At 43.8% G+C, this 23248-nt stretch overlaps 1 protein-coding gene across 2 annotated transcripts in view; it reads left to right on the top strand.

Annotated features, from left to right (window-relative positions):
• The window catches only part of LOC135241085 (glypican-6-like), a 229196-nt gene that overhangs the window by 15676 nt on the left and 190272 nt on the right, over window positions 1–23248 (top strand). The window lies entirely within an intron of this gene.

The following is a 23248-nucleotide window of genomic DNA, read 5'->3' on the forward strand; positions in this document are numbered from 1 at the left end:
TGGGGAGAGAGACAGGGCCGTAATCGTGTAGGAAATGGCGTGTGCTCCTGCTGCTGGGGCAGGAGCAGGGAGAGGTGTGCGACAGGACTTTGGGCGGCTGGCGCTGCGTTGTGAAATGCTGAGGAGGCTGACCCGAGCACGCTTCATTTTCCACATTGCATCATGCTCATCTCTTATTTATGCCACGGGCTGCCTTCCTCTCGGAACACACCTCTGCATTACAATCAGTCACTGGTTTAGGCATCCGTACTGTGTGTGTGTGTGTGTGTGTGTGTGTGTGTGTGTGTGTGTGTGTGCATGTGAGTGTGTGTGTGTGTGTGTGTGTGTGTGTGTGCAAGCAAGGCAAGACATCAGCAGTTGCTGCTCAAAGCACATTTGCTAATGCAGAAACATAAAAATGAAAATAAATACACTGGTGCTGGATGTGATCGTTTATGGCAGAAATAACAAGTGTCTCTTCCGATTTGGCGGTGTACCACTAGCAATGAGAGAAGGCCGAGGGCACACAACATGCAAGGATTCATTTTTATGCTAATTCCTTTGCCCTCATGAACCAGAAAACAACATTTTCTCACCTTGCAGTTACGCAAAGGAATACCTCGCCTTCAAATTGATGGGAAAGTGGGGACCATTTGTTGTTGGCCTGCCACACAATTAAGGTGCCAGTTACGTGAGGCTCTTCAGCCAGTGGCCTGTGAGGGAGTCTAGCCGCTGTTTCTGGATGCAGTGTTAATGCTGATGCTAAAGCTAAAGGGTTCATTCTCGGGGCACTGGTGCTGAACGCACGGCTCTCGGAGCAGCGATGCACCCCGAGCTCAGCTCTGTCTCTCCCAATTCAAACTGTGAACAAAAAAAACCGCCTTTCCCTTTAAAATTCTCCACTCGGCTGTGTGAAATACTGAGACATCCACCATCCACAGGCCGGAGTTCAAGACAGGGGGAGCCGCGATTGAAATGAATTACTGAAGCTCTTTTCCAGCTTCTTTACCCTGGCACCGTGCGCCGGGGAAACTCAGTGGGCTGAAACATCGCTGTTATTCTGAACTGCACTCTCTCTCTCTGACCTTTAAAGAGTGCGGGTAACTCGCCATCACTGTCCAGCACCCAGTTCTGAACGACGGGGATTACCTTTCTGGAGTTTTTTGATGTCATTTCAGTTTCGGTGTATGTTTTTGATTAGCCCAGACAATTCTTGTGTGTGATGAAGGATATCTTTGGTACTTTCAGAAGTTTCTCATGACTTTCTGGCTTCACATTTGGTGGTATACAGGCATCGATCAGTTTTTGGTTTAAAGCAAGAAAGAAGAAAGAAAAAAGAAAAAAAAAACTTTAAGAAACTCCAAAGCAGCTTGTACAAGAAAGTTATGTTTCCAGAGGCTGTGCATTGAAGCTGTCCAGTTTTATAGCATTTATTCACAATCATTTACAATGGATGGATTTACATTCATAATTATTACAAACGTGAATCCATCCATTTTAAATCATGCCAGTGCTTCTTTCCTTGAGCTGCACGTACCACAGGAAATGGTTCCGAACGAAAATAAGATGAGGTAAAAATCAAGTGATGTACACATGCACAACCTCTGGGAGCACGCTGCTACTGTACATGTTTATTTTGACTTACTGGTAAAGGGTGTTTCTGCCTTAAACCATGAACCCGCGATTAACCCTGTGCCAGCCATTGTAAAGCTGGCACGCAGTCAGAAACGTTTGTAAATATCTCTGATGTCACAGCGCACAAAAACCACCTGACAAACTGTAATGATATCAAAAACTTTAAAAATCTAACTATTCCTTTAAGATTCACATTGTCACTTTCGTCAAATTCACAGGATACAGATTTTAAAAAGTTATAGAAGTCGTATTAATGTCAAGCTTTGATATGGAGTTCACAAATGTGAAATTTGATATGGAGCACAAATCTGGCTGGGAACGTGCGGTGGTTCTCTTTGTTACCTTCATAACTCAAGTTTTCATTTATTTGCTTTGGCAATCGTTGTTATTTGACAGCTACTTCTGTTTGAAGCTTGAACGTAGCTTTGAATAGTTGATGATTTGATTGGCTCATAGCAGCCAAGTGGTTTGAAAATATCTTTGGTTTGATGGAAAAACTTTCAGGGTAAAATGGGTCTTTTTTATTTTATTCATATAACAAGATGTGAGAAGTTACTTTGAAGATGGACAGAATTCCATTGGAGAGAATGAACAATTCTTTTTTCTGGAGAGTTCTAGTGCCTTTTTTAAACAACGGGAATTACTTTAATCTGGCTGAACTTTCCATTGACACTCTGCCAGATGTGATGGATTAAAGCCGATTCGGGTGTTGCCATGGCGATCGGAGAAAATGTGCGCATGCAGCCATGCGTGAAATGCAGAAGTCCTGAGAGGAGCTGGAAGCTGTCCTTTATTGCCTCCGTGGTGCGCTGACAGCCATCTGCAGAGACGCACTGCGCGGAGCGGAATAGTGCGCTGTACTTTCCGCCGTCAGTCAGCTGCCAGGGAACATCAGTTATGGATGGAGGATTTGAGGGTTTAACCTTGGAGAAAGAAATGGGGAAGAAAGTAGCAAGACGAAAATGAACTTGAAGGAAGTGGATGATTGCATTTATTGGATTTAATGGGGAGCTGAGTCTTGAGAACAGAACTTTGAAACCGAGGCAACAGAGGCATTGCAGAACAATCTGCTGCAGTGCTGGAACCACAGTATGGTTGCTTGTGGTGAAAACTCTAGGACTTGGAATGAACAACTGTGTGGAATGTTCCAGAAACTACTGTGAGTGTCTGTTTGGAAAGTTCTAGAACCCAGAGTGAATGCTTGTGCGTAAGGAAGCGTAGTGTACATCACAGGTGAAAGAGGTCAGCGGGGAAAGCATTGCCTGATTTCCACCTCGCTGTGAACACGGCCTTGTTATATTGTTAACGCCGTCGATGTCCCCCATGGATGCCCGTGTCAGAAGCTGTGGGGTAAGGGGAACTGCTGGTGTGTGCGTGTTGCGTACGGTGGCCGGGCCAGGGCAGGTGTGTGATCCGGAACTCAGAACCGGAACCAGGACAGAGGTCTGAGTGCTGCTTTGTGCGCCTGCCGTCACACCTTTAGTTCTGTAGTACAGGTGCACCCAGCCTCGTACACGACAAGAGTCTGAAATGAGAGCTGTTGCCTTGGATGCAGATAAATAAATAATGTAAGCGTAAAAATAAATCTCCTTTTTGATTTGGGAGCACAATGGTGTCATTCAAACTTGTTTATATTTTCTTTCTTTCTCCCGTTTTTCAGGCACACCTCGAATGACATGTATTCCTTCAGCGCAGTCTGTCAAAGCCAAAAAATGTAAATTTTCTTCTGTAGCTAACATGACATATATAGCATGCAGCGTGAACAGATTAAGTGCACGGGAGTGCTTTGGATTCGTATGCTTTCCATGCATTCGTCTTTTACTTTTTAGTTATCAAGTTTAATATTCCATTATGTTTTCCTTACTGAACACGTCCAAATATCTCCCACTGCTCTGTTCTGCATCTGTAAACCATGGAAGTCCACTTAGCTGTTATTAGATATTTTCTCTCCAGACTCTGTCTCTTTATTCCACCCTTCACTCGTCTTCAATTTCACAAATCACTCTTACACGTTTCAGTGTGAGGAAACCAGAAACTATAATGGTCTGGCTGGAGCTGCAGCTTTAAAAAATATCAACTTATTATATTAGGAGTGGCGGTGTAGTATAATGGTTAGGGAACTGGGCTTGTAACCTTAAAGTTTCAACTTTAAGTCCCAGGTAGGGCACTACTGTTGTACCCTTGCGCATGTAAAAATGTAACACTCTGGATGATTGTCTGTTAAATGCCAGTAATGTAATGGAATATTTGTGTAGATTTGAGCTTCTATGGTTTCCTGAAACTAATGTGGCACCATAATGAAATAATGGGATTTCTGCCCTTGAACAAAAAGCTAAAAGCACAGTAATTTGGGTTTAACTGGCGTGTAGAAAACAGAAATGTGATTAACATCTTGTATGGTTATTACATGGCTTAAGGCTCTAAGCGGTTCAGCAGTGCTGTGGGACATCGATGAGGGCAATACTGACTGATTTGTGAAAATAATGGATTTGATTGTACTTTGGTTTAAGTAGGGCTTATTCTGATTTTGAATATCTTTTATTGTAGTTATATGATGTTGTACGGTAACAGGTTAGCGATTCAATCAGTGGTCAGTAATGTAATGTGGATGATAGCATTGTACACAGTCATTTAGGCAAGCTTGCCAGCAATTTGTGCTGGTGAGCAGTTTACGTTCTACTCGCATCTATCCCACCTGCACCAAATCTGTGAAAATTTACCAGAATTGTAAGTGCAGAGGATGCTGGGATACTCTGTGAATCCGCTGAAGCACTCCTCCAGTGTGTGTATGTGACTTGCGGTTTGTTATTAAATGTAGGCTAAGCCAGCTGCAGCTGGCGAGCCCAGGGGGCGCTGTATAATTGATTCTAGCCACACAGATGGGGTGGATGTAGTCAGCAGAACGGGCTTGTCTGGTCATGCAGGCAAACCCCTCTGGTTGATCAGGCAGCCACAGTCAGCCTGTTGAAGCTGTACGTGAATTGTGTGTCTCTGACAGAATTACTGTGCGGGCCCCGCACTGCTACAGCCTCCCCCCGCCCAAGGTTGACAGCTCCTCAGGAGTTAACTCCTGGCCCCTAACTGGACTGTGGAGTGCGGAGAAGCAACAGCCGACTGCAGTAGCACACGTTTCGGAGGAGGAGTACCGTGCGTGCGCTCTCTCAGCGCACCTTGAGATTAAGCGGTATGAACAGCCATTTTCTGCGGCGAGAAGGCTGATTGGCATGAAAAGAGCGATGTTTTGTTGTTCGCCGTGCCCGGCCTGGGACTACGGGAGTCAGAGAGGCAAAGGAGTCGTGCGGGAGAGGAAGGTATTTAGGGTTTTTTTCCCTCCCTTCTTCACGCCCCTCTCCGCTTACTGATCGCCTCCTCGGGGAACAGACACTCTGGCAGCCGCTTTAAGATCTTCGGCACGCAGTCAGGGGTTCAGCCTCAAAGGTGTCCCAGTCACAAAGTCAAACTTACTCTCCCCTCCTGTTTTGTATATTAATTGGGATCGCGCAGCCGAAACAAACGTTCTGTAGGGCAGACGAAGGTGGTTAAGTTAAAGAGAACCCCGCTGTTAGTTAAGCACCACTGACCATGGTTTATTTGATATTTATTTTTTGTTGTCACGGTCTTAAGCTTTAGCTAAGTGAAATTAACTCTTATCTCAAAATAGTATAAAGGATAGTGTTGTGCAAAATGGCAAAATAAAGTTATTCCATTGCTGATTTTTCTTGCTTTAATTTCCATTTCATAATGTTTTCATCAGGTCGGATGTGTGAAGACTACTATGTGCATAAAGTGCATTCTTTTTATTCCCTTTTTAATATTTGTACAGTCATAGTAGCGTTGCTATGAATTCAGTCAGGTGATGTGTATGCACAGCCAGCGTATTGGTTTGGACTGTGCGTGCGGTAAGCGCTTTTTTACATATCAGACATAAGGGTAAATATTGCAGTTATAGCAGCAGTTGGGCTGTGCTCCCGTGGGTTGTTAGCAGATGCAGCAGGATTCAGTGCTGCTATCAGAGCCATAAACCCGACTGTGTTTCATAAAACTTTACCATACGGACAATGAAGACCGCAGTATGGCGCCATTACATTAGCGAGATGATTTTTATTTTTAGTTTAATTTTCTGATCCGTGCGAGTACTTCCTTGTCTTTACTGCCGTTCATTATTTTAATTAACAATACCCTACCGGCTTTTCCCCCCCAGTTTATTCTTTTAACTGTGACATTTGTGTGTTTTTGAAATTTATCTTATTACATTTTTTGCTACTACCAAGATTTTTATGTAAAAAAAAACCCCCTTTGTCTATGAAATAATAGCACACGTTGCTTCAGATGGGAAGTTCACACCCCATTTCATCCTCAAGCCTGTGGGGAAACGGGGAGAAAGGTAAATCAATTCCTAAACGAGAGTAATGGTGCTTTCCTTTTATATTAATGCGTATGAAATATGAGTAATATTTAAACGCTTGCATTGAGACGGAAAATGATCCCCAACCGGAATGGAGGACATAGTGAAGAGAAAAGCACAGGTTTTTTTCCTATAACAAAAGAGAATTTTCTCTGCACATAAATGCCTATGGCAATACATAGTCCAGCAGTCCAGGGTGTATAACATTACTAATATTAAAACAATCGCATCCTCTCAGTTTGATTAGTAGCTATTGCATATAAATAGAGAATGGAGCCTTTTGTCTTTTCATGGGCAGTATTCCTTTATGCACTATGAAAAGCAAAATTAGTCTGTTTTCCCATGTCTGTTATTTTTGTATGTGACATCCTCGTGTCGGTAATATCTGTGATGTATTATTTTTGGACGTGCCACACAGGTAGTTGAGATCTGGTTTCGTTTGTGGCTGTGCATTTGGCAGCTCCCGTTTGGACGGGACAGGAGTCAGCCGAGCAGAAGAGCCGCCCTGGCAGGGAACAGATTGCACGCGTTCTCCCTCCTGCCAGGTTTGAGTCCGAGTGCTATCCTTAAGTGACTAATGGCAGCCGTATCCAGGTCACCTCCAGCTCAGCGCTCGCAGTCATCTGACAGTGAGCGGCTTCCTTCTCCCACAGTCACTACAACAAAGGCTGTTCCTCTGTCTGCACCTCTGCCCAAAGTCTGTCGCAAGTGATGCCACTGAACGTTTCACTCGGTGCCAAACTTCCTCCACATTTTAACACAGGGCTTTACCATTGATGTAGTGTTACACTACAGTAGTATGGCACTCATTCAAGGCCTTTTAGTTTTTGGATTGTTTTGCTAGTAGTAGTACAGTCTCTCCATTCTCTAAATTTCTCCTTTTTTATTCTGCAGATGTATGCTTATTGTGTTGTCTTCACAGGAGGCATAAAGGGTGCGGTGTTATACATTAGTTATGAGAGGTTTGTGGTTTGTTATCGGGGAGAGGTCTTTGCTGCAGATTTGGGTTGGTATAGCAGTTATGGTGTGTTCTGTAAGCAGTGATGTTGTTGCTGGACAGGGTGAAAAGTTATTACGATTCCTCCCTGTGTGTGTGTAGGGGGCGCTGCTGGATATTGCAGTGAGCTCCACATGATGAGCAGTGTTTAAAATGTTACAGAAGTGTTGATTTCCATTATAATCTATCTCATGAGTGTCTTTTAATCTGACCAGTATCATGAGTGAGTGTGACGCAGGCCCTCTTGGTGTCAAATGCCTGCACTTTCTTGTACAGCTGGCTACTTCTGTGTGTCAGGCACAAAGTCCACACAAAAAGCATGTTGTGAAACTGACACATATTTCTGATTGGGCTAAGCAGGCCCGTGTCACACCGGGCAGTGACACTTGATGGGTGTAAACAGAGCTGAAGCAGCAGGACATGCTCCCTGTGCCGGAAAGGACAGAAACTGTAAACGCTCTCGACTGAAATGCCTCCAGATCGTGTTTAATATTCTCTGCGCGTTGTTGTGGATAATAGCATGTCTGCACTGTGGAGGCCCGGTCACAGCGGGCTTTATCAGCAGCCGCGATCCTGGGTCCGCAGTGGCGCGACGCACGTTAATTCCCCCCGGAGTAGGGCGGGCCCCGGGCGGCCTGGGCTCCTCAGGGCTCCGCTGCGTTAGCGCCTCCCGGTGACGCACCGCGCACACACGGGGGCCACCTGCTGCTGTCAGCGGGAGGGCAGCTCCCTCCCAGCGGACACGAGCTCTGGGCTGCAGTGCTGCTGTGGGGCTTCAGGCTGTAAACAGCCATCACGGGCACGGTGGAGGAGCTGTAGCTGCTTTAACTGCTTTAGCTGCAGTGCTGCTGTGGGGCTTCAGGCTGTACACAGCCATCACGGGCACGGTGGAGGAGCTGTAGCTGCTTTAACTGCTTTAGCTGCAGTGCTGCTGTGGGGCTTCAGGCTGTACACAGCCATCACGGGCACGGTGGAGGAGCTGTAGCTGCTTTAGCTGCAGTGATGCTGTGGGGCTTCAGGCTGTACACAGCCATCACGGGCACGGTGGAGGAGCTGTAGCTGCTTTAGCTGCAGTGATGCTGTGGGGCTTCAGGCTGTACACAGCCATCACGGGCACGGTGGAAGAGCTTTAGCTGCTTTAGCTGCTTTAGCTGCTTTAGCCGCAGCTCTGTCTGTGCAGGTGAGCTGGTGTGGCAGTGACTCCAGCACTAATAAAAGTCTTTCAGCCGCTTGACACAAGAAGGCCTATGCTAAAGGCAACATAATGGCCGAATCAGCCGCAGGAATTCACCTTGTTTATTCCTGTACAGCCTTGCCCCTTTGTCAAAATTCAGCAGACAATGTCGTCAAACTTTATTACTCTTGTTTAATTTGTCTGTTTGTTGTTTAACGCGGAGGTGGCGCAGGGCACGGGGGGGGGGGGGCACAGAGTCCGTGAGCGCAGTGTCACCGCTGGCGTTTCTGCTGCTCCACAGCGGTCCGGTGAAGCCGGCGGCCTTCTCCGCACGCCGCGGTCGTGATTAGCATTCCGGAGGCGGCGCTCTCCCGCGCCCCGACGGCGTGTAAGGCCAGACGCGCGCCGACGCGCGCCACCTGGTCCCTCCCCTCCCCTCCCCCCGAAGATGAAAGCGGGCTCCCTACACGTGTCCTCGTTAATGTCACAGCAGATGTCAGCGCCAGAAGTTTCTTTAAAAAAAGTTTGGGAAGCCTTCCTCAGCCCGGGGGACGGCGGGCATATGGCGGGTTCGGGTTTGGGGAATCGGTGTCACCTCGGCGTTCTGAGCCGATGTAAACTGGGTCTGCAGCGGGGCGTCGGCCCTCCCTGATGAACCCCTCCAGGAGCTTGCCGAACGGGCGGGAGGGTTTTGGACGCAGATGGACTGAGACGGCGCCCCCGTTCCTGGGCCTGGCCATGGTCAGCGCTGCGGCTGTCTCCGCTTCTCGCCTGAGTAGCACTGTGAGATTAGGAGCTGCATGCCTGTCTCCTACATTGGCATGGACATGGTTGGCACGATTCCTGAGCTCACATAGTCACGTGTGTAAGTACACCGACTTATGCACGCGTGCACACACACGTGCAGAACACACTCAAACAGGGAACGCAGATGGGTCAAAGCAAGAAAACACACACACACTCGCTCACAAACAGAATGCACACATTATATGTCCGTAGTAATACTTGTTTTTTTTTTTCTTTTTCAAATATTATCCAACATATAAACATTCTGATCTACTGTGTGTGCACGCAGCTCACTCAATCGGCACAGCTGACAAAATGGCGTACCAGTTGGTGGAATTATCAGTTGGTAGACTTTGCCAATTTGTGGAATTATCATAAAATTCAGTTTGATCCTCGCAGCTGCAGTGCAATATGCAGTATACAGGCTGTCAGTGCAGGCTAGCAGTGAGGCCTTTTTGTGCTTGAAACGGCACAGCCTGAAAGCTAGCCTGTATGCGGATAACTGTGCTGAAATAAAGTTTGATTGTTAGACTGTTTAACAGATGTTTTACTTGGGCTATCCTTCACCCAACTGTATCTGCTGAGTCCTTGTTTTACTTGATTGAATCTGAAGTGTTGCGCTTCAGTGTTTCTTACTGAATCATTTTGACTCTTTCAAAGAGTCGGGGCTGTTCTGAATTTTAATTAAAAGAGCTTTTGGAGGCCGTCCAAAGAAGTTTGCCAATTTAATGACCCTGTGCTATTGAAAACATTTTTAAAATATATATACTGTGCATAAAGAACCAAAGGAATGCCATGATTCTAGGGTTGTTTTACACCGCTGGAATTTTAAATAGCTTTTCTGTCCAGAAGACTTTAGATGCAAGAAAAAGTGATTGCACAGGAGATAAAAAAATTTTTGTGATGTAACGCTAACATTTTAGACACAATATGGAAGGGCTATGCTGCTGATCCTTATTTAAATGAATACACTCCTTAATCACTTAAAACAGTCAAAAAGGTTAAGTGTGATTAGCAATGCAAATGTAGGCTATGACCTCCCCTTTTTTTATCGCGCTTGCTCATGGAATACTGAGTCCTTTGAAATGCAGGATGTTTAAAAATCTGTGTTTTACAGTAATTCACTTGCATTCTGATTAAAAAAAACTATTTTTTAATATACCTACTCACAATAACTACACAATAAATGTATATCGTTCAGAATTTTATTATGATACTTGTTACAGGAGTGGGAAGAAATGGTAGGATTAGGGGGATGAAATTAGATATAAATAATGTTTTGAAGTTCTGAGTTTGCCACACAGGCTAATAATATTAAAAGACTGTATGAACAATTTCTGTTTTAATTCACTCATGTTGAGAAAGCTAGCTAGAGTGTGACAGTCCGCTTTTGACTTTTCATTCAAATTAAGTGCAGTGCTACCACTGGCTGTGCAAATATGAGCAACAAACAACACTATGTCAGACACTGAAAAACGATTGGCTCAAAGAAACAGGAGTAATTATTTTGTTATGTTTCAAGCCTGGGTCATCGTCCTTTGTAATCTTAAAAAAAAAAAAGACCTAAAAATGTCTGCTTTTATAGAAAGCAGTGTATTTTTCTCCCTGCTATTTTACTGCATGAAAAAAGGCTGAATCCTGTGCTAACGCGACCACAGATTATTTCCCTGATCAGGTACCATCAACACATTTTCTGTCTTACTAGAGTGCTCTATTATTGCTCATTGGCAACGTCTCTATCTGGGGCAGAAAGCAGAACACCTGTAATGCATGGCACAAAGGAGAACCTTAACTGCTAAAGAGTATCCAACTACGCAACTCACAGAGGACGTGGATGGACGGATGCATGCTTATTACACGAGCAGAACGTTACACGTGCCTCTTGTCCGGGCTGTTATCGAAAAAGAAATGGCGTATTGTCAGCCCCCCCTCTTTCCTGGCGCAGAGAAGATAAATGCTGGATGCTCACAACCCTCCAGGAAAAGACAAATCTGCGCCTGTAGGCTTGCTCCTCATCCCTGCCTCTCAGTTCCGCTGTCCAAGGTGCTGAATTTTTTAGCCAGTTTATTTTTAAACCCCAAGAGAGGCCCAAGGCCACACAATGGAGCACATTCCAGCATCAGTGTTTTTTCACTGTCTGGTAAAGCAGAGGCTCATTTTACTCTGTGACAGCAGTGTGGAGACTGGTCTTAAAATGTGTTGCAGGCCATGGGCTTCTGGAGCTGCTGGTAATACACTGTACAGCCAGCTGATTGGCTGCTGCTGCTGCTGCTGCTGCTTTGCGCTGTGTTGTCTCTGTTACTTAGGGCTCCCTGGCGTGCCTCCAGAGAGGTGGGGAAAGGGAGAAGGAACTCTCAGCTCTTAATCATTGCTTGCTCCGCTCCCGTCCTGTACTCTACTGTCCCTTCGACCATGGTTTGAATCTTAATAAGCTGTGCATGTACGTGCATCTGTGTGTGTGTGTGTGTGTGTGCGGGCATGTACGCACATGTGCGTGTGTGTACGTGCATGTGTGAGTGTACACCCATCTGTGTGTACATGTACATGCGTGTGTACGTGTACGCTCGTGCGTATGTAAGTGTTTGTGTGCGCGTGTATGTGTGTGTGTGTGAGTGTTCATGTGTGTGTGTGCGCGCATGTCTGTGTGTGTGTGTGTGTGCATGTGCTTGTGTATGTTTGTACATGTATGTGCATGTGTGCATTTACACCCATCTGTGTGTGTGTTTGTGTGTGTGTGTGTGCATGTGCGTGTGTATGGTTGTACATGTAAGTGCGTGTGTGCGTGCGTGTCCACCCATCTGTGTGTGTGTGAGTGTTTGTGCGTGTGTGTGCGCGCACCTACATGCTTGTGTGCCCTTCTGCACAGCCTGCATCGCGCTGCGTCTGCGCGGGACTGGCGGGTTAAGGGGGAGGGCGTATCTGATGGCGGATCGATGTTGGGAAGGGTAAACAGTTCAGCCTGCCCATCTGGCCCAGTGGCGGTATCGAGCGCGGCTTTTGTGTGGCGTGAAAACATCACTTGCTTGCACAAAGCAGACTTGATTACTCATGGAATTAACAAAGGCTCGGGTTCCTGCCCGACGCACCGTTCTGCCCGGAGCAGAGGGCTTGGCTCCTCCCACGGGGACACGCTGGGGCGCTGGCTCCCCTCTGCTTCCCCTGAGACTGCCTCTGCATGATTAAACACACCGCGGTTTCCTCTTACCGCGCCACTGACACGGGGAGAGGGGAGTCTGCCGCGGCTTCTGCTCTCCCTGTTGAAACAGACATTAAGCAGTTCAGTGGAACGTGCCGATTTCTGTCTTTCAGAACTCATCGTGTCACTTGAGTGTGTAGAATCTTTTTTTCATTATTATTTTACAGTTTTATTAAATAACTCTGACCTGGATAACTCTGAATTGGTGGGCTGTCAGTCACGCGCATAGGAGTTTACTCTTGTTATGCAGGCAATTATTGATCTCCGGTGAGCACCGGTGTGCTCCGAAACTCTTTTGGGACTCTCTCCTCCATCTTACCAAACGTAACTGCTGGTGCTGAGCCTGACCACTACCTCCGCCTGTCGATCCTATCAAAAGAACATCACATATCACATGCACATAATTATACCCAAACTAGCTATTAATAGCTGTTTTTTCTTCTTCTTCATTTAAAGGACATTTGGGACAGCAGGATTGGACAGAACAGTCACTTTCTAAAGTTTGGCAGGAGGGGCTAGGGGACCCAGCAGATGGCACCACGCAGGTGTTACAGGGCCCCAATGGCCTGGTGTGCTAATGAATACTACTGAGAGTTGGTCTGGCTTTGCTGGCGTAGATCTGAGCAATGGGTGGCCGCTATTCCCAAATCCACCTCCAACTTTTGGATCGCTCAGTTTTTCCTGGTGTGATTTTCTACTGCTGTGGTTATGTGATCCTAGGATTACCCACAAGGCGATTTACTGAGAGGATTACTCGTGTCAGACATCAACAGTGTGATGCACATGCCTCTCGCAGTCTGTGCCGGCCATTTTGTACTAGACCACAAACCACATTGCGGTTGCCATGGAGTTTTAGATTAGCTGAATAGATGAGTATTTAAGCATGTATATGCGCAATCCAATCCTGTGTACTGTCACACACATCTGTTTTGGCATACTGGTACTCCTGCGTGCGCACACACGTAAGTCATGTTAAAAGGATGGGTCACTTTCTGGAGTTTTTAATGTAATTGTAATTCAATATTCAATTGTCTCAGAAGAAATGACAGTATATATTTTTACATATAGAAATCATTACACATATATAATGCGTTGCTACTTTATATCTAATAATCACATATCTAATTGGGTATGAGAAAATATTACGAATTCACTTTGTGGTCTCCCCCCGTCTAAAATAGCCAATTCTTGTCCAGCGCGTCCAATAAAATTGCACAAAATCGTGACGCTCGGATTTCGTCATTCCAGTTTGAAAATGGAACCAACGGAATAAACCACCGTTAGTAGCAACTCCTAATATTGCGTTTGGTGAACATCGTGGTATGCTAAAATAAACCAATTTAATGTTTGAACCCAGATGTGTATGTTTAAGTGATTTGCAGTAAATTATTGTGGGGAACAGATGTACAGTAGCGAATGTGTTTGAGTTGACAAACCGGCAAACATAAATGGTGCACGCTACATTTATGAAAGAGGACGTGCGCCAGACAACCGCGCTACCATAAGCATATACAGTTTAAAAAAAAAAAAAACGTTTTAAAAAATAGTCTCCTAGCAGAAACGGAGTGTTCGCTTCGTTTCATGTGCGTTTTGAGCGGTCATATGTATAAGCGTTTACAATCAATATCATAAGGCGTATTCATGTGTTCACAGTCTAAAGCTAGAAAATGAACTTGAAGTAACTCAAACATGGCTTGCACAGGTCATAAGCTTTCGCAAGTATCTTAAATGTTCTTCATCACACAATATGTCTGGGCCGTTCGAAAATGTATACTATTACTGAAAATATATTTTTAAAAGACTTTAAAAGACAGTGTGGGAACTATCCCTTTAGCGCCATGCTGAGGAAATATTCTATAGCAGAACTTACCGTGATTGCTAAATAAGTCCTGAAGCTGTATGATTATGAATGTCTGAATACATCCCATTTTTTACACGTGGTAAAATGGCAGTCACCCTTGATATTTTTCATCTCTTTGGTATCATCACCATTCCTATTCAGAGTATATTTACAGCATCGCATGCTGTATTTCTGCACACCATATCTCTGTCTCACAGGCAGTACCTCTTACCGAGTAATCCAGTATCAATATGTCCTAGTGTTTCCCTTAGAGAATGTACCAGGGAAACGGCTTCATTTCCTGTGCCCTCTTTTCCTGGTTATTTGGGAGCTTTCGTCAGTATTAGCCCATGTCTAAGGGAAGGGTGGAGGGCGGGGGGTGGGGTTTCTGAAGGCTTCTGGAGGGGATCGCTCAGCGGTTTCATAGCAGTAGAGAGAGATCAGCAAATCTCCCAATGCAAAATGAGCTGCTGTTTTTACTGTGGCACATAGAATGTCCTTTCTTCTTCGTGCTCCCCGGGCATTGTCTTAATGTTGTAGGCTATATTGCGCTTTGTGTGTTAGTTATTCACTGGTAATGGGGGGAAAACATGAAGGAAATGTCTCTGTTTTGGCCCAGATAAATCAACGTAACTGCAACACATTTTGTTCTGCAGTAATGGAATGTTTAATACTTAATTAGAAGGATATGCCCTTATCTTGCATCATTGCTCACATTTTACATCATTCATGTGTGCTACTGGATGTATATAGGGGTATGAGGGTAACTGCAAAGCGTAGGCTACCTGTGAAGGACTGGAAATAAAACTCTAGGTTGTAAACGCCTTATCCCCAATGCTGCAATACACAGAGTTACATTTTAGTACTTACTCTCTCTCAAAAAAAAAAAAAAAACAGCTTTTGCCAGCCGCCATGTGCAGTGGCGTGGAGGAAGGTTCCAGGGGCCCCTCATGAAAGTAGCCTGGGGGGGGGCCCTGTCTTTCCACAACCAAACAGAACATTTTTTAAGAAGTCTTTATTTCTGTCCCATTAATCTGAACCACTCTATAGGCTTTATAAAACACATTCTAGCGAAATTCATAGTGACAACCAATTACATATAACTGTTTGCTTCGCACCTTATTCTTCATGGTATTACTTTCAAAGCCCATGGGCACTGGCATGGTTGCGTGAGTGTCTCACACGACCTTTATTACTTTTTTACTCTTTCATTTTCAGAGCTGAGGACTGCTAATCTAGAAAGTCTTTCTTAGGAGAATGAACTACTCTTGATGATCTTAAGTTGGTCTCAGATGATCTGAAGCTAACATCATGCAGTCGGGCCTTTATGTTGGTCTCTTTGCTTTCACTTGCTGGCGTTGTTGGTTGAAATAACAAACGGTTTTCATTAACTTTACAGTAAGTTGCTCAGCCCTTTCTGTAGCGTGTCGCTTTTCAGCAAAACTCTGATAGGTTTGTTTTTCATGTTGTTGTTTTTTTTTCAGTGAACATTTCTGGCTACTGTCCATCGGAGCATTTGGCTATGAGAAATGGGGGGGGGAGGGGAGGGTTGTTGCATAGGTTGCAGTATTGGACAAGTTGCCTTATCAATATTTTTTTTAAATGTCTGGTTGGCTGGGGGGGCATATATTGTGTACCCTGCGTACACCAGCGTTTGTGTGTCAGAAAATGTGACGCCCACTGAAAGCACTTTAGAAGACTTAATTATACTTCACATAAATCATAAATATAAAAAGTCCTTGATTACTGCTTGTGTCGGCAACAATTGGTACATTAAATTCATTCACATCCTGTCCAAGATGTATGTTACTGATTTTTAATGGTATTTTTAAAGGTATCTAAAAGGAAAAAACTTTAAGTTTTATAAAGATTTATGCTTAAAAGCTGTACTCCATAATTTCCTCTGTAATTGGCAGGCTACATTTTCTGTCCTCAGTTGTCTCCAGTTTTAAGGAGCGCACTTAGATGGTGCTGAATTGCTTTTATTCCCGAAGTTTCATGATTTGTACCTTATTGTAAAATAAAATGACACACTCACCCCTTGCTTGTCTGCGCTGGAGGCGCTGGCGTGGTTATATGAAAGGAAGTGAACATAGCTGAAGGCTCTGACGACGGGACAGAAAGTGTGGGGTCACACAAGGACCCATACCCTTGTTTGTACCTTTGACTGCCTGACTAATTCGGAAGGATTAGCCAGCGGCAGGCCCATAAAGGGAGGGTGAGGAAGCGGGATATTAGCGGGTGATAGTGAGTCTCCAGCGAGCCCACCGGGGGCGGATAATGCTGGCGCTCGGCTGTTCCCGGTATAATCCCTCTGAACTGCGCTTGAAGCCCCGAGCGATCCGGGACCTGTGTGCTGCTCATACCGGCCTCGGATACGCAAGTGCACCGTCAGACATTTCCCTTCCTTTCCAGCCGCTCTCCTCCGTTCCAACCTGGAGCTCTGCGTTCATACCAGTGTCTCTACGGGTGACGCTGTCCAATCCCGAAGGAACTGTGATGGAAGGCTGTGGCTTTGTGTCACACTTCTGTTGAGTGAAAGAGAAAGCAGAATATGCTCACTATATTAGGCCTATATATTTTTAAACTTTATTTGTAAATCAATTACCAATTGTGTTACATGCTGGTACTTAGTTACTTGATGTTACTTGAAAAATGTTACTTGAATAGAAGCCTTGCTTTGAATAACTTTGAGGAGAGTTTCATAATGGGGTGAATGACTTTGCAAGATAAGTGCAGACCTGATGAGGATTTGCCTTGTCTCTGGGTATGAACAGTTTGTACAGTCCTGAATTGTGGAGGCAATGTAGTCTGGAGTAAAAAAAGACGTTTTAAAGAGAACTAGTTGCAAACAGCCATGTTTGCACCTTGCATGTGGCACCCACTGCAGCGTTTTCAATTTATTCGGAAACGCTGCTGGGTGACTTCCTGCTGACAAGCCATCCAGGAAATGACAGTGAGGTAATTCTGGATCATACTTAGAAATGGGGACAGCTGTAAAGTAGCTTGTAGTCCTGCTGTACATGCCAAATTGGATCAAGCTGGGGAGGGGGGGAAAACTAAGGATGTATTTCTTAATTACATTTTATCGTTCTACAGTAGTGCTTATTAATGATCTAATGAAGAAGTGAGCCGTTCTCAAGTGAAGTCGATTTTAACACAATTAAAAAACTAATATCTTTCTCAGAACGATGAAATACTCATTACCCAAGATGGAGTCTAATTGCTGCCAACTCTGCTTCACCATGAGCCTAGATTTTCACACAGAATTAGTGAGAAATCATGTTGTTTTAATAAGGAATCATTTAAAAAATAAAATGGCTGCTTTTGTCCTTATTAATCTCTTCTGGTTTATATTGGCTTTTTTTCTTGTTTTAATCCTTCAGAATACATCTGGGTGGTTTGAGGAAGGCCAGCACAAATTACATTGTTTGTCTAATTGGAGATAATATTAATTATTCCTGCTGAGGTGAGATTACCTCTGTTATTTTGCCAGTCAAGGTTATCTTTGGCAGGAGTAACGAGCCAATCAAAATGTGCTTGTGTTTACATGGTTCTATACGTTTATTGTTATACAGATGCTTAGACTAAAAATAAAAAAGGGCTAAAATGCCAACAAAAAAAATTTAAAGAGTGTTTTCTTTACAAATGGAACCTCGGCTAAATAAAATAAAATATCTGATAACATGTCATTTTTGAAGCCAGTGGATCTGAATGCCTTCGTCTACGAGTTCCAGAATCTTCGTTTGGAATGCATTTCGAAGGTAGATAAGTCCCGCCATGGACACACAGTTCTATTTTAAACTGTGAATGGAAGAGGCCTTCAACAAACGCAGGTAGGCATTCCTCTGTGATTGACACAAAACATTGTTTAATTATCAGAAACTGTCCAATTGACATTTTGCCACCTCAAAAATATAATTGTATCCTTATCCTTGAATTACCATATTTCTCAAAAAGCGACCCTACCTTTTGAACCGGTATGGTCACATCATACTGTGTCTGCAGTGTGCTGAAGGGGCTAGTTCTAGCCTACTTCAGCAAAGCATTATCAGACCTGGGACAAATAATTATTTTACATGCATTCACCTGTGACACCAGTACAATTCATGACATTACATTACATTACAGGCATTTAGCAGACGCTCTTATCCAGAGCGACTTACACAACTTTTACTTAGCACTTTACATTGTATCCATTTATACAGCTGGATATATACTGAAGCAATGCAGGTTAAGTACCTTGCTCAAGGGTACAACAGCAGTGTCCTTACCCGGGATTCGAACCTGCGACCTTTCGGTTACAAGCCCAGTTCCTTACCCACTGTGCCACACTCCGTCCTCGAAGGAGATGACAATTTTAAAAGGAAGTATTTTCAGCAATCAGAAAAAATATATATTTTCTGTTCACTGTAACATCACTTTGTGGGTGACACTATGGCTAATTGGTTGTTACTTTGCAGGGCTGCAGTCAACTGTAACCAATCACTCAAACTCCTCTGCCATTTCATGACACCTTCATATCAGTTACCGTTCATTCATAAACTTACCTGTCCTCCCTCCACAGAGAGATAATACTGTCAAGTCTTTACTCTGAATAAATAAATGCAACTTCCGACTTAAACTTCCACAAAACAGCAGTGAAATGAAGTGCCAGTGTATGCTTGCCTGCCGTTACTACATGGGTATTCATGGCCTTCCCTTAACTCTCGTTCACCTGACCCTTTGGTCTGCAAGGGTACAACAGCACCTGTGCCCCTGTAAGGGCCTCTCTTTGACCTACTGAGGGAGTTTACATGTTGCCCACAGATTAGTGGTACTCTATGCCCTGCCCTCTGAGGAGGACCCAGGGGAGGGCATCCACATTCTCCAAACCCTGGCTGTCTCTATCCAGGGTGGGCGAGGCAAACACGGCTATGGCAGAGGTGAACGCATGGGCAGTGTAGTCTGGCCAGGCCTTGCTGTCCGTTTCCCCTGTTGCTCGGTAACAGCTGGCAGCGCAGCCACGTTTGTACTCTGTTCCATTCTGTGGGTCTTAACAAGTGAGAAAGAGGGGGATAATGTGTGAATCCAACTGAACTGTTGGGCTTAAAGCCCTCTGAATACCTTTGCAACTGGTTATATAATATACGTTAAATATATTGCAATAAAATATATTTTTTAGATAATTAACGCTTTCAGATATTGGTTACTATATATATATATATATATATATATAATTTTTTACAAAGATATTGCTGTGATATGTACTTGCTTAGTTTGTATTATTCTCCAAAAAGTCCACACATTTACATGTATTGCCGTATGTTTTATTTCCGTAAGGGTGAATGCAGTTTTGCACCAGTGAATAGTGGATTGTTCAGCAGGACAACAGGCTCTTTCTACAGCGGAGAAAATGCTTGAGTACTTGCAGGATTGCTGTTCTGTCTTGTTCTGCTCAGTCACAGTTTTCAGAGATGGAATGAGTCTTTAGCACTCTCATTACTACCCCATCAGCAGTACAGCTAAACGGTCCTGTCTCCATCACCTCCGTATTAGGACTGCACTTTGAAAACTGACCTTTTATTTGAGATAAATTGTTTCCAACAGTTTGTAATAGCACAGCTTGTTGTCCTGTATCACCGCAGTGTTTTTAAGTGGCAGGTAAATACAAATCACATTAATAACCAATGTTTCCCCTTTCATACTTTTTTGGTTATTGGTAATCTCATTATTTTCTGAATAGACATTACAGAATTCACGTTTCTTAATGTTTCTCCAATTATTAATATTTATTCAAATTAAGATGATGCTGTCTGTTCTTTCATGGTCTACCAGGTAATTTCCTATTGTTGAGCTCACCAACGTATTCTTGCTTCTTAGTAGTGTATCAAACAGTTGATCCTGATACAAAAGTTTTGGCAATTTCACCGATTTTTTAAAATACAAATACAAATGCAGCTAATGATGCAATAACACTCAGTTGGCCAAGAAACAGCAAAACAACCATTTGTCCAATTACTTTTGCTCCCCTAAAATGCTGGGGACTATAAAACAACAATAAAAATAGGGCTGTAATTAATACACACATCACTCAGTATGGATGTAAATACTCTGATACATCTGACAGTCTGCAATTTAAGCCCAAATTCATTGTTTATTTTTCAAATCCGATGTGCTGGAGTGCAGAGCAAAAACAACATAAATTGAGTTGCTGTACAAATACATACAGTCTGCACTGTAGGAAGTTGCAGGACTGAATAAGCAGTTGATTTTGAAGTTTCAAGAATATGTGCAGTGCTTTACTAAATTGAACGCATGAACACATTTATTTGATTCAGTTTTTAGTTTGATAAAGTATCAAGTTTGGGCCGTTAGATTTCCCTGTGTTCTCTGACACTGAATGCAGAAACGCAGAAAGGCTGGACACTGCAGTGCTACGAGGAAAACCCGACTGAACGGAGGACGGAACATTATTGTAAATGACACATTGTGGACCAATAAATGATTGCCGTTACACTAATCAAACAGTTCCTTCTTGATTACTTGTTTTGATTGGTTTTGAAAATACAATGTGAATGCAAGGCTGTCAATCATTCAGTGGGTTCTGAAGGGGTTCTGGCGTATTTCTTATCAAAGGGTACGTGATCACCAGCGACTATCAGGAAAAGAGGACATTCTACGCATGGATTCATTGATAATTTGAGGGGACAAATAAGTTTCTTAGTATTTTGTGGGATCTGTACTCTGCCATTACGTCTATGCATCAGAGATAAAAGTAATTTAGTTGACGTCTGTATCATGACTACTTCTTAAGTTCAAGTGATTTCTATTATTAAACTAGCACTAGAAAACCAGAATATGTTATCTGTTGCTCAATATGCTATATGTAAGCAATTCTTTCTCAGAGGACAATATACCTACTGGCAGGCACACTGTTATTGAAAGTGATATATTTAAACTCCATGAGATTCTCATACCCAACAGCAGTATTCTTGGGGAGCTGGTGGGAACATTTTAAATGATGTTGGTTATGTGCTTTTGGAAAGTAGAGGCACTTACTTTTGAAGTTTGTGGACATGCACGCACACACACACACACACACACACACACACACGCTCGGACGCACACGGGCACACGCACACAAACACACACAATCCCTGAGAGAAGTGATGAGGTTTTGGATTGTATTGATATTCATATTTTGTTTTATAATGAGATCCACTTTCAGAATGTGTGCATATATTAGCAGCTACATTATTGTCTGTATTGTTTTGAATATTATTCCAGAAAACACATCTGATGGGACCCTATAAAAAGAGATGTTCCATTCTGCACGTTTCTGTGATGACTCCTGTGATGACACCTCTCCCTGCACTACTGATTGGCTGGCAAAAAATGATCAAACAAAATAAACAGAATTAACTTATTGTCTAAAGTTACTGGGTCATATACCTGTGTGTGCCATCAGTAACATTTTCCCTCACCGGACAGCCTGTGTTTCTGGGTGACCTTAAAGGTGTACATTTCTGTTTTAAATATAGCCCTATTGTGCACTGTACCTTTAGGAATTCTTGACACTGAAAATTCTGGTCATAAACAAACAGTTTATTGGAACCCAGAGCCTTCATGTCTTCATGTTTTAGGAGAGCAGTAAGAGTATTTTACTTCATTGTGTGTGTGGGAGGGAAGTGGAGAAGCTATGTACGCTTGCATGCAAATGTGTGTGTGTGTATGTTTTTGACTGTGTGACAATGTTTGCATTAGAGTACATTGTGTTTGAGTGTGTGCGGATGTGTGTATGTGTGCGAGTGTATGTGTTTGTGACTGTGCATGTGTATGTTTATGATGGTGTATGTATGCGTTTGTCACAGTGTATGTGTTTGTGACTGTGTATGTGTGTGGCTGTGTGTAAACCAAGCTGTTTGAGTGCAGGCATACAGTGAGAGATGCGCTGGCTTTCATGTGCAGCCTGGCTGTACGAGCAGAGCTGAGAGAGAGCTGCAGTCACAGGATCGTCTGAAAATGCCGCCCCGATTATTTATTTATTCACTCCACTGCCACCGTTTGCGTTCATTTCCTCCATTTGTCATCGAGTCGCTGCTGTCCCCATACTCTTCTTTCAAGTCTGCTGTCTCTCTGTGCAGTAAATGTTTAGGTGTTTCGGGGTGGGTGGAGGAGGTGCAAAGGGGGGGTTGTGACTATGTCTCGCAGGTCCCTTCTACATTTCTCTTTTTGGGAGGAGCAGGCACAGGGTAATCAACCTTTGTCATTATGGGTCAGACCCCTTATGCTGAAGGTGAGAGACCTGATGTTTTAATCAAAATGACTGACAGCTCTCTCGGTTGGGAGATCCCTGCTGAAAGGCGGGGCTCCTCCCCACAGCCCGGCTCTGTCCTCCTGCCGGCTGCTCAGCCACATTCATCACAATGATAGGCCCAGGGTGATGCCTGTCATAGGAATCAGCTGGGCTGCTGTGCTATATAATGCAGATACATGTGGGCCTGTTTTACCCATTCATCATGACAACATGCAGACATGTTTCTGCTGCATTCATCTGGGAACAATAGCATAAACACTGCTTGCTCCTGCTACTAGTACCACTATGCCACCTTCTAGTACTAATACTACTACTACTGTTACTATCACTATGTCAGCTTCTAGTATCCCTACTGCTGCTACTACAACCCTTTCAGTACTGTTACTGTTGCTGCTGCTACTAGTTTTACCACTGCTAAGGGCACCAGCCATTATTATTGTGGTTTTTGTGGTTTTTGTTGTAGGGTTTGTTTGGCTTGTGTCCTACGCACAAACTAAGCAAGTGCAGTACACCCAGATAGACAGCATATCTGCAAATCTGCTTCCAAATGGTGAATGAGCTGGAGAACATACTGTACCTGATGTCTTGACTACGTCCTCAAAGCAGCCAAATAAAAGTTGATTCCAGCTGGCATGCATTTCATAATGTCTTCCCCTCACCAGGAGAACTGTGCAACATGTACACAGAGTACAAAGCTGAGTGAATGTGCTGATAAGAAATCTCAGACCTCTGGGCACCAACCTCCAAAATACGTTTTTAAAGAAAATATCGTTTTTTTAGAATCACAGTGCAGACCTATGCCTCTGAAATATTCATATAAGTCTTTTCTCATGGTAATTGGGTACTTTTGAGCCATAATCATTGAGAAACACCTGCTGTAGTGTCAAATATATGATTCACCTCAGAAAAACACAAAACTTTCCTGTTGTAGACAAGA

Source organism: Anguilla rostrata, chromosome 15 (assembly GCF_018555375.3).
Source record: "Anguilla rostrata isolate EN2019 chromosome 15, ASM1855537v3, whole genome shotgun sequence".
NCBI classification, from domain to species: domain Eukaryota; kingdom Metazoa; phylum Chordata; class Actinopteri; order Anguilliformes; family Anguillidae; genus Anguilla; species Anguilla rostrata.